This window comes from Panthera tigris, chromosome B3 (genome assembly GCF_018350195.1).
Source record: "Panthera tigris isolate Pti1 chromosome B3, P.tigris_Pti1_mat1.1, whole genome shotgun sequence".
Lineage (NCBI taxonomy): Eukaryota > Metazoa > Chordata > Mammalia > Carnivora > Felidae > Panthera > Panthera tigris.
In genome coordinates, this window is record NC_056665.1 from 101,018,431 (window position 1) to 101,034,578 (window position 16,148).

A 16,148-nucleotide genomic window follows, 5' to 3' on the forward strand; every position below is an offset into this window, starting at 1 on the left:
CTGCAATTCTATTATTTAAAAAAAAATTTTAATGTTTATTTATTTTGAGAGAGAGGGAGGCAGAGAATGAGTGGCGGAGGGGCATGGAGAGAGGGAGACCCAGAATCCGAAGCAGGCTCCAGGCCCTGAGCTGTCAGCACAGAGCCAGATGCAGAGCTCAGCTGGAATGAGTGAACCACGAGATCATGACCTGAGCCTAAGTTGGATGTTTAACTGATTGAGCCACCCAGGCATCTCGGAATTCTATTATTTTTAAATCTTCCATATCCAGGGGCACCTGGGTGGCTCAGTCAGTTGAATGTCCCACTCTTGATTTTGGCTTAGGTCATGGTTTATGGGTTCAAGCCCCATGTCAGGCTCCACATGAACAGTGCAGAGCTTGCTTGGGATTCTTTCTCTCCCTCTCTCTCTGCCTCCCCAACTTGTGTGCAATCTCTCTCTAAAAATAAATTAACTTAAAAAAAAAATCTTCCATACCCTTGGACGAAATGTTATGTATAAACATTGCCTTTCATCTTGCATAAAGGTGCATGGAAACAAAACAAGTGATATTTATAATGAAAAACCAAAAACACAACCCTCTTTTCCAAATTTCCTAGATAAAAATGAGAAAACTTCACTTCTAGAATATGTTAAAGAAATGCTAAAGGATCTGCAGCCAATTAAGCTAACTGTGCTCTTTCCTCGTGGGGCCCAGTGTGCAATGGCTGCAAGCAGCAGCCTCCTCAGTAGTGTATGCAGCCTGTTGGTTGTATGGGTTGCCCTGAGGGACCTTGGAGACAGTTTTTTTCTGGCGGACATTGAGGTTTGGCCTCATGCTTTCTCCAATCTAGGCTCCAGACAGGTATGTAAGGTGCCTTTGGAAAGCCCCAGGGCACAGTGGCCAGGGTCCACATTGGCCAAGTCATCCTGTCCATCCGTACCAAGTTGCAGAACAAGGAGCATGTGATTGAGGCCCTACGTAGGGCCAAGTTCAGTTCCCTGGCCACCAGAAGATCCCCTTTTCCAAGAAGTGGGGCTTTACTAAGTTTAATGCGGATGAATTTGAAGACATGGTGGCTCAAAAGCAGCCCATCCCAGACGGCTGTGGGGTCAAATACACCACTAATCATGGCCCCTTGGACAAATGGCGGGCTCTTTACTCATGAGAACTTCAGCACTGCCCTTCCCCATTCATGCCCACCAATAAATCCTGCTTCCTGTCTAAAAAAAAAAAAAAAAAAAAAAAGAAATGCTAAAAGAACAAAAAGGCATCCTTTTTTGCATGTTTGTGTCTTTTCAGTGCTTTTTGAAATAATCAGAATGTCAAGACTTGGGCATTTCTAAAGGTACTCTAACAAGATAGTTTTAATTCCTCTTTATTCTTTGTAATAGTTTATACTCTACAAAAGATAAGCTTCTCTTTCACTATCGACTTTTCTTTTCCGCCTGATAAACAATGATACTTTTTAAGGTGTTCCCAAAGAAGCTAAAATGAACTTAGATCAATTTCAGTCACTTCCTTATTTATACATCATCCTCATTAATGATATCCTCAAAAATACCATCTAACACAGCTCATCTATTCACCTCTGCCTCCTCCTCTGTCTTGAGCATCTTCTCTCTAAACAGTAGACCTTTTTCAATTGCTTGGCAACATTAATAAGACTGTTTTCTCTTTGCACTAAGGAGAAAAAAAATACATTCCTGGTTTGATTCCGTTGTTCTGAATAAAATCAGACCTAGAAAGCAAACGCACAATTAAAAACTGATGCATGATTTTCTCCTTTAGTTCTTCACCCTAAAATGAGGTGCTGCATGAAATTTCTGATGTTACAAGTTTCCCAAGATTATAGTGTTATAGTAAAAGTCTCGATGGAACATCTAATACGCTGACTTCAGGGTAGAGCAAGCCGCTCAGGAAAGGTTAGCCACCCTGCCCCAGAGGCAGTAGCCTCTGACAACCATGCAATAATTGCTACTCTGACATCGTAAGTGGCTGGGGTACCCATTGAGAGTCACTTGTCTAATAGTTCTGCCAACAGCTGCAAGTTCAAAGAAAACTATTCTTTCCCTATAGCACCACCACAAAGCCCCTCACTTTTTGCATATTCAAGGATCAGAGTGTAAAGGAAAATAGAGAGAGGGGAAGAAAGGAGGAAGACATACCTACGAAGACAAAGTTTGAAGTGGGAGCAAGATCAAGATTTTAGCTGAGGTGAAATAATCTTTTGTGGATGAGTGAAGAACAAAGGTCAGAAGGAGAAAATTTGGCCATTTTCTACCCTCTTACAATTTAGGGGTTGGATGGAAGGTTTTTCATCATCATTCTTGACCTGTACATATTCCTCATAAATTAAAAGCATCTTTGCCATAGAGAAGGTTAAAAATGTTTTTATGTTATCAAATGTATCTATCTTTTCTTCCTTTCATGGCTTCTGGGCTTGTGTCCTATCTAGAAAGGCTGGACTGATTTCATTCATTCCATAATTATAAATAAATTCAACCATATTTTATTCTAGTAGTTTAATTTTTAATATGTCAATATTTGATCCAGGTTTAATTTAATTTGTGAAAGTTGGAAACCTTATTTTTCTTTTTTTAATATATATATTTTTAATGTTTATTTTTGAGAGAGACAGAGCAGGAATGGGGGAGGGGCAGAGAGAGAGGGAGACACAGAATCTGAGGCAGGATCCACACTCTGAGCTGTCAGCACAGAGCCCGACACGGGGCTCAAACTCATGAACCATGAGATCATGACCTGAGTCAAAGTCGGATGCTCAACTGACTGAGCCACCCAGGTGCCCTGAAAACTTATCTTTCTTAATGTAATTTCACTTCAGTGCAAATTCTATGCAATTCATACCTGGATCAACCAATCATTGACTATTTACTAACAACCTACTATGAACCAAGCCAGTGAGAGATCCAAAAGAAATGTAAGACATGGTGGTTAATTTCAAACAAGTTACAACTGTGGTTGGGGGAATGAACTACTGCCCTGAGACAGTTCCAGGACCAGACAGACAAGCATATAACTAAGTTACTGAATCCTGAATGCCTAGAATTGGTGTGGGAGCTCAGAGGAAGGATCGATCTACCTGGGCTGCAGTTGTCAGGGAAGACTTTGTAAGCAAGATGGGGCTAGAGTCGTATGTGCATTTCACCAAATGCTAAAACAGAAAGCTATCATCTCTGTGCATGTGTGTGTGTGTGTGTGATGTGCGTGCATGTGTGTACAGTTTAGGTGGGCACCCAGTTTTCACAAAACAACTCAGCTGTTGGGAAAATATACTTGCCACAGACTAAATAAGATTTAGGTGCACCTGGCAGATCTGAGTCAGGGTTTTAGAGCTAGAATGAAGTAGCCGTGTGGCAAGGGCAGTGGTGGGAAATGTGTGCCCCAGGGAGGAATGTTTGCCTGGGAGTCCTACCTTCTACCCACTCCCCAAGCGTCTGCTAGATCCTCCTGCCCAGCCTGCAGAGTATCTCTGGGATTTTGCCTACCATGATTCTGCCAGAGGGTTCTGCCAAGTGTGGGTGGGCATCCCCTTGGGGGCCCTCTCTCTGTCTGTGAGCGACTGTCTGCTGCTTCCCTTCTCCCACTATTTGAAAGAGTCAACCACCCGGCTAAGTCTTAACCAGCCCGACACACCCTCAGGAAAGTGAAGAGCAGTGAGCAACACCTTAGTACACTATTTCCACAAGTCTGTTATGGCCTGTGGGAATAAAAGTTGGTTCAGTCTTTGGAAGGGATGGAAGAGATAAGGATGGGTATATCAATATGTCTATAACAATAGGCATACCAGTATATTTTAAAAGTCTTATGTTTTTACATACCCTTTGATCCAACCACTCAGCTTCCAGGAATTTCCTGTTTGTTTGTTTAACTTTTTGTTAATGTTTATTTATTATTGAGAAAGAACACATGTGAGCATGCATGAGTGGGAAAGGGGTAGAGAGAGAGGGAGACAGAAGATCTGAAGTGGGCTCTGTGCTGACAGCAGACAGCCTGATGCAGGGCTCAAACTCACGAAACACGAGATTGTGACCTGAGCCAAAGTTTGATGCTTAACTGACTGAGCCACCCAGACACCTCTCCTATTTATTTACTTAATAAAAACATATTAGTTACTGTATGGCAGGTGCTGTTCTAAGTGTTAAAAATTAGCTCATTTAATCTTCATAACAATCTTTTGAAATAGGCATTATTATTTTACAGGTAAGGAAAATGAGACACAGAGAGGTTAAGTCACTTGTCCATGGCCACCAGCTAGTATGTGGCAGAGCCAGCCTTTAAACTCATGCTGTCTGAGTAGAGTCCTGGGAGTTAACTATATACACTATACTACCTGTGATGGTTAATTTCATGCATGTGTCAACCTGACTGACCACAGGGTGCCCAGATTATACGTTATTTCTGGGTGTGTCCATGAGGGTGTTTCAGGATAAGATTAGCATTTGAATTGGTAGAGTAAACTAGATTGTTTCCACTATGTGGGCAAGGAGGTGGGCATGTACAGTTTGCTGAGGGCCTGACGGGAACAAAAGGCAGAAGAAGGAGGAATTCTCCCCTCCCCCTGCTTCTTCTTTCCTGCCTCACTCATCAAGTTGGGACATTGCATCTTTTTCTGCCTTCGGACTAAGAGGTTCTCCTGGCTCTCAGGCCTTCAGACTCTGACTGAATTGCACTACTGGCTCTCCTGGGTGTCCAGCTTGCAGATGGTCGCCTGTGGGACTTCTCAGCCTCCACAGTTGGGTTAGCCAATTCCTCATAATAAATCTCCTTGTATACATTATAGATATAAAACCAATAGGAGATACACGGTGGACCCTTGAACAACATGGGTTTGAATTGTGCAGCCACCTACATGCGAACTTTTTTCTATAAATGTAATACAGGACTGTAAACACATATTCTCCTTTTTATGATTTTCTTCATAATATTTTCTTTTCTCTAGCTTACTTTATTGTAAGAATACGGTATATAGTACATAACACATACAAAGTATATGTTAATCGACTGTTATGTGACTGGTAAGGCTTTGGGTGGATAGTAGACTATTGGTAGTTAAGTTTTGGGGGGAGTTAAAAGTTATGTACAGATTTTTGACTGTATGGGGGTCAGCACCCCAACCCCCATATTGTTCAAGTGTCAACCGTATATATCTGTCCTGTTGGTTCCGCTTCTCTGGAGAACCCTAATACACTGCCTGAGCGGTCAGCCTGAATGTACACAAGGATTTAGCCATGAGGCTGTTCATGCAACACAAATTAATGCCTACTGTGGGCCAATCACGGCCCCTCCTTCCTTTCCAAATGGAGGGTAAAAACTCATCCATGAGTCATGAAATACATTTAGTGGATTGGGACCAGAATTTCTTTAATAAAATGATACAGAAAAGAATAGAAATTAGCAGAAAGTGAGTTTTGTTTCACAACATTTTTTCACTTCTTTGTGTGAGCACAAGCATATATGTACTGGTGAATGTTGAATCAGAGTACTGTGTACTCACTGTGAGCTGCAGTAAGAAAGGTTTAAAAGGCACCAGTCTACCAGGAAAGAAAAAATTCAGAGAACTAATTATATGTATGTCGAGTTAGTTTTTTAAAATAATTGCAAAAAGTTTTCTGATAATAAGAGATTATTAAATAGATTATAATATAGACATATAATAGAATTCTACCTAGAAACTAAAATTATATTGTAGGAAAGTATTTAGTGACATAGAAATATGTGCAAAATATAGAGATGGGGGGAAAGTCAGATTATAAAATAACATGTAATATACATTTTAAATAAATTATATATATACACACACACACACACACACAGACAAATGACTAAAAAGGATAGTTACCAAGATGTTTCTTTTTTGAATTTTTTTGTTTTTAATTTATTTTGAGAAAGAGAGAGAGAGCAAGTGGGGGAGGGGCAGAGAGGGGGAGACAGAATCTCAAGTAGGCTCTCTCTCTATATATATATGATTATATAAGGATAGTATAAACAAAGAAAATTCTTATAGACAACAAATATAAAGAATTCTAGCAAACAATAAAAATAAAGAATCTTTGTAAACAGTAATAATTAAAAGGACAAACTATCCAATAAAAGAGTGGGCAAAGCATGGAAACAGATCATTCAAACATTTCAAGTGATGCTTAACCATACCAGTGATGAGAGAAATGCAAATTAAAACAACAATAAGATAAAAATGTCTCTTTTATCAGTTTTGCAAACTGTTAACCCTGCCCTATGAAAACTACTCTAATAAAATTCAATATCTAACAACTTGAAGTTTCAGAATGGAAATAAATGACTGTCCGCCTTACAAAGGAGTCGGTACACTGTAAATATCAAACTTGCTCAGGGTACTTAATATGTACTTTTATTTCTGCTTCAGATTCCAAGGGCCAGGGATCAGAGAGACTGAAACACTGGCATTGATTAGTAGCCCTACAATGTCATGAAATAAATAATTAAGTGAGATACAAAGGTTTCACCAAAAAAGTACAAAAACTTCTAATACAGATAAAAAGATAGTGTTTATCAACATAATCAATATTTTTTCAGTGCTCATTCTACACACACATACACACACACTCACACACACGTTAATCTCTCATCTCTTAATGTGCATTATCTTATTTAATCCCTGCAGCAACTTTATGAGCTTTAGTTACTCCTTTAGCCCCATTTTTACTATTAAGACACCTGAGGCTAGCGCAGGTTAAGTAACCTGCCCCACAGACAGGTAAGTGGAGGAGATAGGATTTGAGCCCAGATCTCGACACCTCCACAGTGTACAATCTCAGCCACTTGGGTAGTTTCCCACATAGAAAACTAGTGGTTGGTTGTGCATGATGCTAATTTAGGATGCTGTTTTTGAGGTCAGAGGATTTCAAAGAAAGGCGTGGGGATTATTGGTAATGGATATAGGTTCTCGTAAGTTTCTAGTGATTGTTTCTTAGAGTATGCATTTATAAAACGGTCATGATTGTTTTTGTTTTTGTTTTTGTTTTTGCTGATGAAAATTTGAATGTCATCAAACACAATATGTCTTGTTCTGGCAAGAATTCTTTGTTAATGTGCACGATAACAAGGAAGACTCTATTGTGGTCTTTTTCTATGCTGACATAATTCAAATAAAAAGACACTGAAATCATTGTCCTGGGTTCTTTCTGCAACTTTATAAAATATGGTTATCATTCTATATTTGGCCCACGAATTTCTTAGTATTATAAATGTAACAAGATAGTCATCAGAATTATGACAATAAGAATAATGACAAAAACAGGGGTACCTGGCTGGTTCAGTTGATGGGGCAGGTGACTCTTGATCTTGGAGTTGTAGGTCTGAGCCCCAGATTAGGTATAGAGATTACTTAAAAAAATCTTTAAAAAAGAATGATAAAAACAATAATTATATTAATAATAGTAATGCACTAAGGAAAACAACGATAACTGAGTGTGAGACTGTCTATTGGAGAGATATATTTCAGAATGGAATATGAACTTCAGGTTTTTTCTCGTATCATTTTTGGGAGATAAGGCCCATCTGGGCAGGATGCAGTAACTAGAAAATATGAATCACTTCTTTTTGAGAGAGAGAGAGAGAGAGAGAGAGAGATAGAGAGCACAAATGAGTGATGGGCAGAGAGAGAGAGAGAATCCCAGGAGGGACAAAGACAGAGAGAAAGAGAGAGAGAGAAGCAAGGCTCACCCAAGGCAGGGCTCGTGCTCTCCCAATGTGAGGCTTGAGCTTACCTGATGTGGGACTCAAACTCACAAACCGTGAGATCATGACCTGCCAAAGTCAAATGCTAAACGGCTGAGCCACCTGGGTGCCCCTGAATCCCTTTTAATTAGACATAAGACACATGTGGCCATTCTCAATGGTTTCTGACAGGAATGTGATTTAGCACTTGTGTTCTTTAAATGTTCCATTTTTGCAATAGCAGTGGTAATGGATGACTGTACTCTACCGTTGACTAGTGTCTTTCACGGACACTCATTTCTTGGGCTGTCTTGCTTGTCCTACCCTCTTTCCCCCTTTGTCCTGATTTCTTCATTATTTTATCTTATCTACTTTATAAACCAGCATAAAGAACTTGGGGAATAAGACTGAGATAAATACATGTACAAAGAGTCAAACAAACTTTCTCATCCTATAAGGCAGCCTGAATTTTTTCCCCATAGACAAAGAGTTCCAGGTCAAATGGCTTAGCTAATGGCTTATAAGTGGTCTCAAAGTGGGAGTCAGGGATTAAGGCCTCAGGTGCTGACATGATGACAGCAGGCCACATCTTCATATCCCAGAGAATTGAGCCTCATTGTCCCTGTGGTCGTCACTGCCTCCTTCCTTCTCTTCCGACTGTCATTGTCGTCATTTCAATCAAGCCCAGTAGAATGTCGTCACTGAAGAAAAGTGGGGGGAGTGTGAAGCTCGGGGCAGAGCAGAGGACGAATTTAGTTTGTGCTCTGCACAGACAACCCTTTTCAACATAAAATCTCTTTTGTCCTATCTTTTTTATTGGGGTTTCTGAAAGTAATAATGATACTTCAGTTACCTGTCAGGTGATAGCACAGGATATATTTACTTCTAGATTTTAAACACACACATGCACAGAGACATAAGAGAATATGCCACCACATCTAGCTGGATTTAAAGATGTTCCCAATAATCAGTTCACAACAGGTGATTAAGCAGTTGTTAAATATACTTTAAGTGAATCTGCAAGGGTAAATGAAGCGTTTTAACCAACAATAACATCATAGCAGCTAAGTATGTAAATAAATGAAAACAAAGGAAAATGAAATTAGATAATTACTAAGACAGATTTCTTCCGCAATTTCCGTTACTCATTGGGTCCTGCAGGGCGGAGGGAGGACCACAGTTTAAGGCCATCGTTGGTGTCCCCGGGGCTGCAGCAGTGGTGGCAATATGACACGGAAAGCCAGCTCAGCCAGGATGTGTTTCCGGTTCACTGTCCTCACCACTGTGCTGGGACAGAAGTGAACAGTACAAATCACCATAAAAAAGGGATGTTTTTATATTCTGGGCTGGTGACCGGCCACACACAGGGGGAGAGCGGCTGGAGCTAAGAAGCTCCCTTCAACATCACTGCTGCTTCGACTCTTCTTTTTTTATCTTTGTATCCCTCGCCCCGGGCCCCCCCTACCCCAGAGTCCTAAGAGCTGGAGATCAAATTCAGTGTTGAGCTAATCGAGAGAGGGAAGGCAAGAGGTTAAACCAAACAGTTAACTGTGTCTCTTCAAAACTGACATTTAATACAGGGTGTAAATCACTAGGGGAGCCTGTTATTCCTTCAGGAATGCAATTACATAGGGTCAAATAAAACATGAAAGAAACCAACAAGTTTTAAAATGTAGTATGTTCTCAAAAGTAGGCAAGAAGGAATGTGAAGCAGTTCAAATATGCTAACACTCCCTGCTGTCCTATAGGAGAGGATTACAAGGAGAGGTTTCTGCTCTTTAATGATTATGTGGTTAAGCACGGGTATGGGAGCACATTGCCCAATCTGGCTGTTCCCCACTGGACCCTGAGCTCCCCAGAGCTCCCTGCATTCATTCAAAGCAGGTGGAGGCTCTGCTGTTCAGCCCATCACCATTACAGTCCCATTACCAGCCCTGCCCTCCACTTAACACTTTTCTAAAGTGTTTATATGGCTGGACAGAATACACTGTGGGTATTTTTTTCTGTTTCACTCATTCATATGAAAACAAAACAAAACAAAACCAAAACAAAAAACAAAAAAACCACCAGGAGAATCCTTATTTCTGTGATTCAAGATAGACAAAAAATAATGTTGGACTTCTGCTAAAGGCTTTCTAACATTTGTGGCTACTTGCAAATTGTGTTAGTGCTAATTTACTCCATGGGGAGGTGGAACGTGAACTTACGTTTCTATTCTGGGAAGTGTCTTTTAACAGTTTAGTGCATTTCAAACAATTTGATGCCTGAAAAATTGGGGTAGGCTCACCCTCAGTTTAACATCCTCATGAACTAGGGGTGAGCAACTCGCCCAAGTCTACCCATTGCTCTCTTGGCTCTAGCACTGAAAGTCCCATAGCCCAAGAAGCTTCTGGTTCCCCAGCAAATCAGGCTGACTGGCCATCCTATTCCACACACATAGCACATGTTCTCTCTTTGCCTCTGTGCTTCTAGCCCTGTGTGCATCTCAGGTGTGAGTACTGGGCATGTGTGCAAACAGGCACACACGTGAGAGGCAAGTGGAGTCTGCATTAAACAGAATTTGTAATTAGTAATTTCTTTAAAGTCTTGCTTTTAAGCATATGCAACAGCATGGTGGAAACTGGGTATAGATTGTGTGAGGAGAGGGGATAGCTGGGAAGGGACACTGCGATCACTACTAAACTAATTATAAAAGAATTCAAACAAAACAGACAGGTCAGCTGGGTTCAGATTCCTGTATAATCACTAACTTTTATAAGCTAGTTCTTACTTCTCCAAGAAAAATACAGTTTCAAATGAGTTGTGACTCAAACTTGGTTTTCCTTATCTTGCTTACAAAGTGCATCATACTACAAAGCTGACTTCTCAGAGTCTAAATCCAAAGGCTGCAGATTCTATCTGGTTGGTTGAATCTTGGGAGCTTCCTCTCCCCCAGCTCTGCCTCCCCAACCATCCCTCACCCCCAACCAAGCAATGGTGGCCACAGGCTGGTCCTTTTGAATCCTGCCCAGGGACAGGCAGCTATCAAGGTCAAGCTCACTGACTAGCAGGCACCATGGGCTATGTGTCTGAGGTACACAATTTCCTGAGCTCCTTGCCACATTGGCAGTTCTACATGCTCCCAGGTCTTTCCAGAAAGTCCTTGGCAACTCCACAGACTGCATGGCTGCCTCGGCACATAAGATATACCATTTTGACTGTAAGTTGAGTTAGGAAGTCTTGGGGTTCAGCTGGGCTCCTGAGAGCAGCCAAACTGAGAACACCCAAGACGAGAGTAAAATTTAGTTCATCTTACACATGTAGGTCCTTTGGCCCTTTCATTGATTCTTCTTCTGACAGCGCAGTTGGAAATCTATGTGTCCCAAGAGAATTCATATTTATTCTCTCTCTCTCTCTCTCTCTCTCTCTCTCTCTCTCTCGCTATTTTCTTGTTCTGTCAAAAGATGCCAAACTGATACATTCACCAGAAATAACACAAAATAAAGCAAGAAGTGATTATAATTAAAGTTTTCTCTTGTGACTTATCACGTAAACCTCTTACCTCAGAGGCTCTCCTTTCCTGTGCTTAGAAAACTTGTCTGTCCAGATCAGACACACTATAAGCATCAGTCTCAAAACTTAGTCAAATGCAAAGAAACTGGTAGTAGACAGGACAAATAATGGCTCACGGACTAATGGACCAGACCTGGAAGAGTAGAATGTGCCTCCCTGCAATTTTCAAATGAGCATGAGGTATGCACTGGGGGACAGGACCTGGGCTTGGAGGCAAACAGATCCAGGTTTGAATTCCAGCCCAGGCACTTATTAGCTATGCGATCTTGGACAAGATACTTCACCACTGTAAATTTTAGTTCCTCATCTGTGCCACGGGGATCATTCTAGTTTTAGTGTGAAGACAGGAAATAACATATGCAAAGCACTCAATACATAGGTGATGCTTAATAAGCAGCTTTCACTACCATGGCGATGGATTTCACAGGAAAAAGTGACCCCCTCCACCAGCCCACAGTGCCCTCCAGGTTTTGACCCCTGGGCTTCGTCCCTAATGGACATCTCTAGGAACTCTGAGCTCTTAATCTCAGCCCTCCACCCACGCTCCCTACCTGGCCTGAGGCAAATCACTTATCTGCCTCAATTACTTCATCTGTAAAGAGAAGGATAATAATATTTACCTCCCTCAGAGGAGTGTTGAGAGAATTAATGAATGTTTGCAATGTACTCTGAGATCTACAGATGAAAGGCAGTGTAGAATCACAAAGTATTATTATAAATATTAGTGTTATTTTGACACATCTGCATGCATGCATGTGTGAGCAAATTTGCACCTAGGGCACTGGATGAGAGTATGTGACTTTTAAGTATCCTCCTGTGAGTACCCCTGGCAGCCCATGGATGTTTATGTCTGTGTAATTTATACATAATAAATCGATTGGTCCCAGAATAAGGATTTGCTCAGAAGGGGAACCACTGCTTTGGGCAGCTGGTATATAATCAACCATAGTTTATGGTTAAGTATTTTCTAGAAGCCTTTTTGGCCAGTGCCACTGACTCTGGCCAGTGACTATGGGATCAGCTCCCTAAAAAGCAGCGAAATGTAATTCTCAGACTTCTGTATCCACCAGTTCGGAAAAACCACCTTAAGCCTACAAGTGTTTGTTCCTGAGCTGTGTCCGCTTGCAAAACATGCAGTTATAAAATCAGATTGCAAAGAAACACCTCCTCCAACCCACCTCGCAGCCGCATCCTCTCCCTTCTGCATCAGCAGTGCCAAGCTCCAGCTCTTGCTGCTCCTCTTCTCTTCCCATTAAGGTCCCTGCTTCCTCCCGCTGGTCCCTGCTCCCCACTGGCTGCATTCCCTCCCATTAAGTGGCCTGCGGTAACCTTACAGCATCATCCACCATAACATCACATCACGTAGCTCCCCAGAGACCACGTCTGTGACCTGTGCTTTTAGAAAGAAAAGTACAGCAAAAGTAAGGACAAGTGGAAGTTGCACGAGGAAGTGAGGAAGTTAAAATCCCCTCGTGCCCCGGGACTGAGCCCCCGGCTGCCACTGCTGCCTGTGTGAGGTTGTGGTCTCCTCCTCTGATTCCAGATACAGAGTGAGCCCATACATATGGGCATGAGCAAGACGTACGTCTGGTCTCCACCATAAACCTTTGTAGCCTGGCAAGAAACAGCAAGGCTTATTCCAGACCCAAATTCTCATTCCTGCTACAGCCATCATAAACGCCTGCTGACACCAAAGAAGAACAAGGCTGTAATCCTCATAAAAGAACATTTTTGAGCCCTGGAAACCAAAGAGGGATATGAATGCCAGTTTTTAAACTGACATTCCCTCTGTTCTTGGGCTAGATTGGACGTTGAGGAAGCAGGTGACGGCCTTCGAGTCACGCATTAGAGGCTGCACCCCGGCCTCCCTGTTATGAACACCTCCCCCCACTGCCTGGGCAGGTGGCCTGAAGTTCCCACAACTTGTGGTTATGATACTGTATCCAGAAGACTGTGTGTAGAATGGAAATATGTGACACGAAAATCAACAGGTTAAATCATTCCAGCAGTGTGCTGGACCCAGCTCACAGTGGTTTGAGAGAGCCAACTCTGTGCATCTATTCCTAATTCTATGCTCACATCATTCCGAGAGCCTGAAATCAGCCAGTGGTGCCTTGAAATCATGCTAATCAGGGCTTTTCTCCCCGCTTTGAGAAAGGTGATGGCGAAAGCTTTACTGCACACCACCAATTAGCACCCACTTTTATCCGTTATCATTTGGTCATAGACAGGTTTATGCCATTGCCAAGGAATGAAGTCCAGTTTGGTTCTGAGTATGGAAAGCACAGGGAGTTGACCAGGGAAGCAGGTGAACTTGCTGTTGCAATTGTCTGGGAGCAGCCAGAGGGTAGTGAGTGCCTTGGGGAGGAGTGAGCAGAATGCCTCCTTGAACGTTTTGCCAAGGTTGGCCTGCCTTGTAGATTTTAGCAGCAAGTAGAGGATGCAGCAAGCATTGCATTCCCTAGGATGCTAGCAGACGAAATCTGGGTTTTAGACCCTTTGTGCCCCTAACAAACTACATAATCTCGGAGCCTCACTTCCTTTAACTATAAAAATCAACTAACTGTACTCCTTTGATGGGATTGGTGAAGGATACAGTGAGATGATATTTGTAAAGTACTTGCCCTTGACAGTAGTTCTACTACTGATAAATTGATGGACATTTCACTGTGCTCTTCTTATTCTGTTTCTCACAGGGTTTGTCATGTTCAGGCAATCTGGACCTGAAACCTTCAACCCCTCTGGCCTCTGAAACTCCATGCTCTCTTGGTTTTCCTTCTTCTTCTCTGATCCTGCCTTTACTCTGATCTTTCTTCTCTAATCCTCCTCAAAACTTAATCCAGGGCCTCCTTCTCTTATTTCTCTGCACAGCCTCATTAGGCAATCTCATCTAGTCCCATGGATTTAAATGTTATCTTCATGCTGATGACTTCCAGACTCCTAGAATTATCCTCTGTCTAGACCAGTGATTCTTCAAGTGGGAACCCTGGACCAGTGGCATCAGCGTCACCTGGGAACTTGTTAGAAATGCAAATTCACAGGCCCCACCCAAACCTTCTTAACCAGAAACTCTGGGGGTGGGTCCAACAATCTGGTTCATCAAGCCCTGCAGGTGTCTCTGATGCTCCCTGAAGTTTGAGAACCATTGGCTCAGGCTAACAGATTTAATAGCCTTATTTACATCTCTACAGAAACATCAAACTTAATACACCCAACACAGACTCCTATTCCCTCGCTAATTCCTCCTCAACTCTGTGCCCCCCTACCATGTCCTCAGAATTGCTCCCCTGAGACAATGGCATTATCATCCACTCATTTGCTAACCTGGAAGTCAAGAAGATCCTTCCTTTCTCCCAGCTTCTTCATCCCACATCTAATCCATTAGCAAATACTATTAATTCTATCTCTGAGTTATACCATAAATGTGCTACTTTTTCCACAGTTCCATCACCACACCACCACCGTAACTGGGACCACCATCAACTCTTGCTTGTTGAAGTAAGACCAACGCAACCTTTTCTACCTGCTTCCACTCTGGCCCCCTTTAACCCATTCTCTCTGTTGCAGCAAGAAAGCCAGATCTTCTTAAAATGGAACTTGTCTCATGTTACTCTCCATCCTAAGATCCGTTTAATGGTTTCCCTTTACACCTAGAAAAAAAATCCAAACTCTGTACTATGGTTTCTAAGGCCCTGCACAACTTGACTCCTATCCATCTCTCTATTACCTCATTGGTGGCCCTCTCTCCCTCCCCTGCTGTGTCCCTCACGGGTTTTCTCTCACTGTCCCTGAATGGGCCAATTCCTTTCTGCCTGGGGGACTGTGTTCTTCTGTCTGGAATTTTTTCTTCTTTACCCTGTGGGCAGATGGCTCCTTCCCATCCTCACAGTTTCAGGTTAAATGTTACCTCCCTTTTGTGTCCTTCCTTACTGCGTATTAAAATCCCCTCCACGCCCCATCATTCTCTCTCATCACCTTTTTATTTCTTTCCCAGCACATCTGCAGTTTGTTAGTTTTCCATTCAGATATTTACTCTCTTGATGTTGGCTGCGTTTTGTTTTTCTCTGTGCCCCTCACCCCACCACCCTGAATGGGTCACAAGGGAAGGGGGCTTGTCAATGTTCATCACCCTCAGTGTCTGGCATAGTGACTGAGGCAGGGTGGGTAGCGGTTAATGTTGCTGTTATTAACATGTGGAAAAGACGGACATCTGCTTTACCGGGTCTATGGACTCAAATGTTAATCTCATGCAGGAACATCCAGAGTAATATCTGACCAAATGTTGGGCACCCTGTGGCCTAGTCGAATTGATACATAAAATTAACCATCACACCACACTAGCGATAAAACTCAGAAAGATAAAGACACTTGCACAATAGTGAAACCAGGATTCAAATCCATGTATTTCTCACTCCAAAACTCTATTCCATAGATGTTGCTGCTCAGTTACTATCATTTTTACCCATGATTCCCAAGCTCACTGTATGCTACAAAGAAGATGCTCTTTCTTCATTTCTTTCTTTGTCCAGAAGTAAATGTTATGATCAGAGTTAAACCAAATATATTTTGTGGTACAAGAGCTACTGCTCCAAGAAAACCAGACAAAGCAACAGTGGGGGGAAGGAGAACCAATGACATTTCTGAACTTGGGTCCCTAAACACAGATTGAAGATAAACTATGGTTTCAAGTTAAAGCTCTCAAATGATTCATCACTGTAGCTATGGTTGACATTATCAAAGGTGCTCGATAATTGTTTGCAACAACAGACAAACAAATAAATGGAAATAGGATGTTACTTTGAAATTTTCTACTGAGGCAACAACATGGAACAGAAAGGAAATCTTAGCAGAAAGTGCACACCAAGATGTAAACACTTAAAGAGACTTAACAACTAAT

The 16,148-nt window shown here is 42.0% G+C and overlaps 1 long non-coding RNA gene and 1 other non-coding gene across 3 annotated transcripts in view; one reads left to right on the forward strand and one right to left on the reverse strand.

Moving 5' to 3' along the window:
• Positions 1-652: 652 nt before the first annotated feature.
• Positions 653-785, forward strand: LOC122239900. Its single transcript, XR_006219286.1, has one exon. It is a non-coding gene; the product is annotated as a small nucleolar RNA SNORA70 (small nucleolar RNA).
• A 650-nt stretch (positions 786-1,435) lies between these two features.
• Positions 1,436-16,148, reverse strand: part of LOC122239607 — a 158,094-nt gene continuing 143,381 nt past the window's right edge. The window contains exon 6 of one of the 2 annotated variants that reach the window (XR_006218857.1): positions 1,436-1,721. This is a non-coding gene — a long non-coding RNA (uncharacterized LOC122239607). Of the gene's footprint in view, positions 1,722-7,338; positions 7,378-16,148 lie in introns of those variants that run through there. The other variant, XR_006218856.1, reaches the window with a different exon arrangement.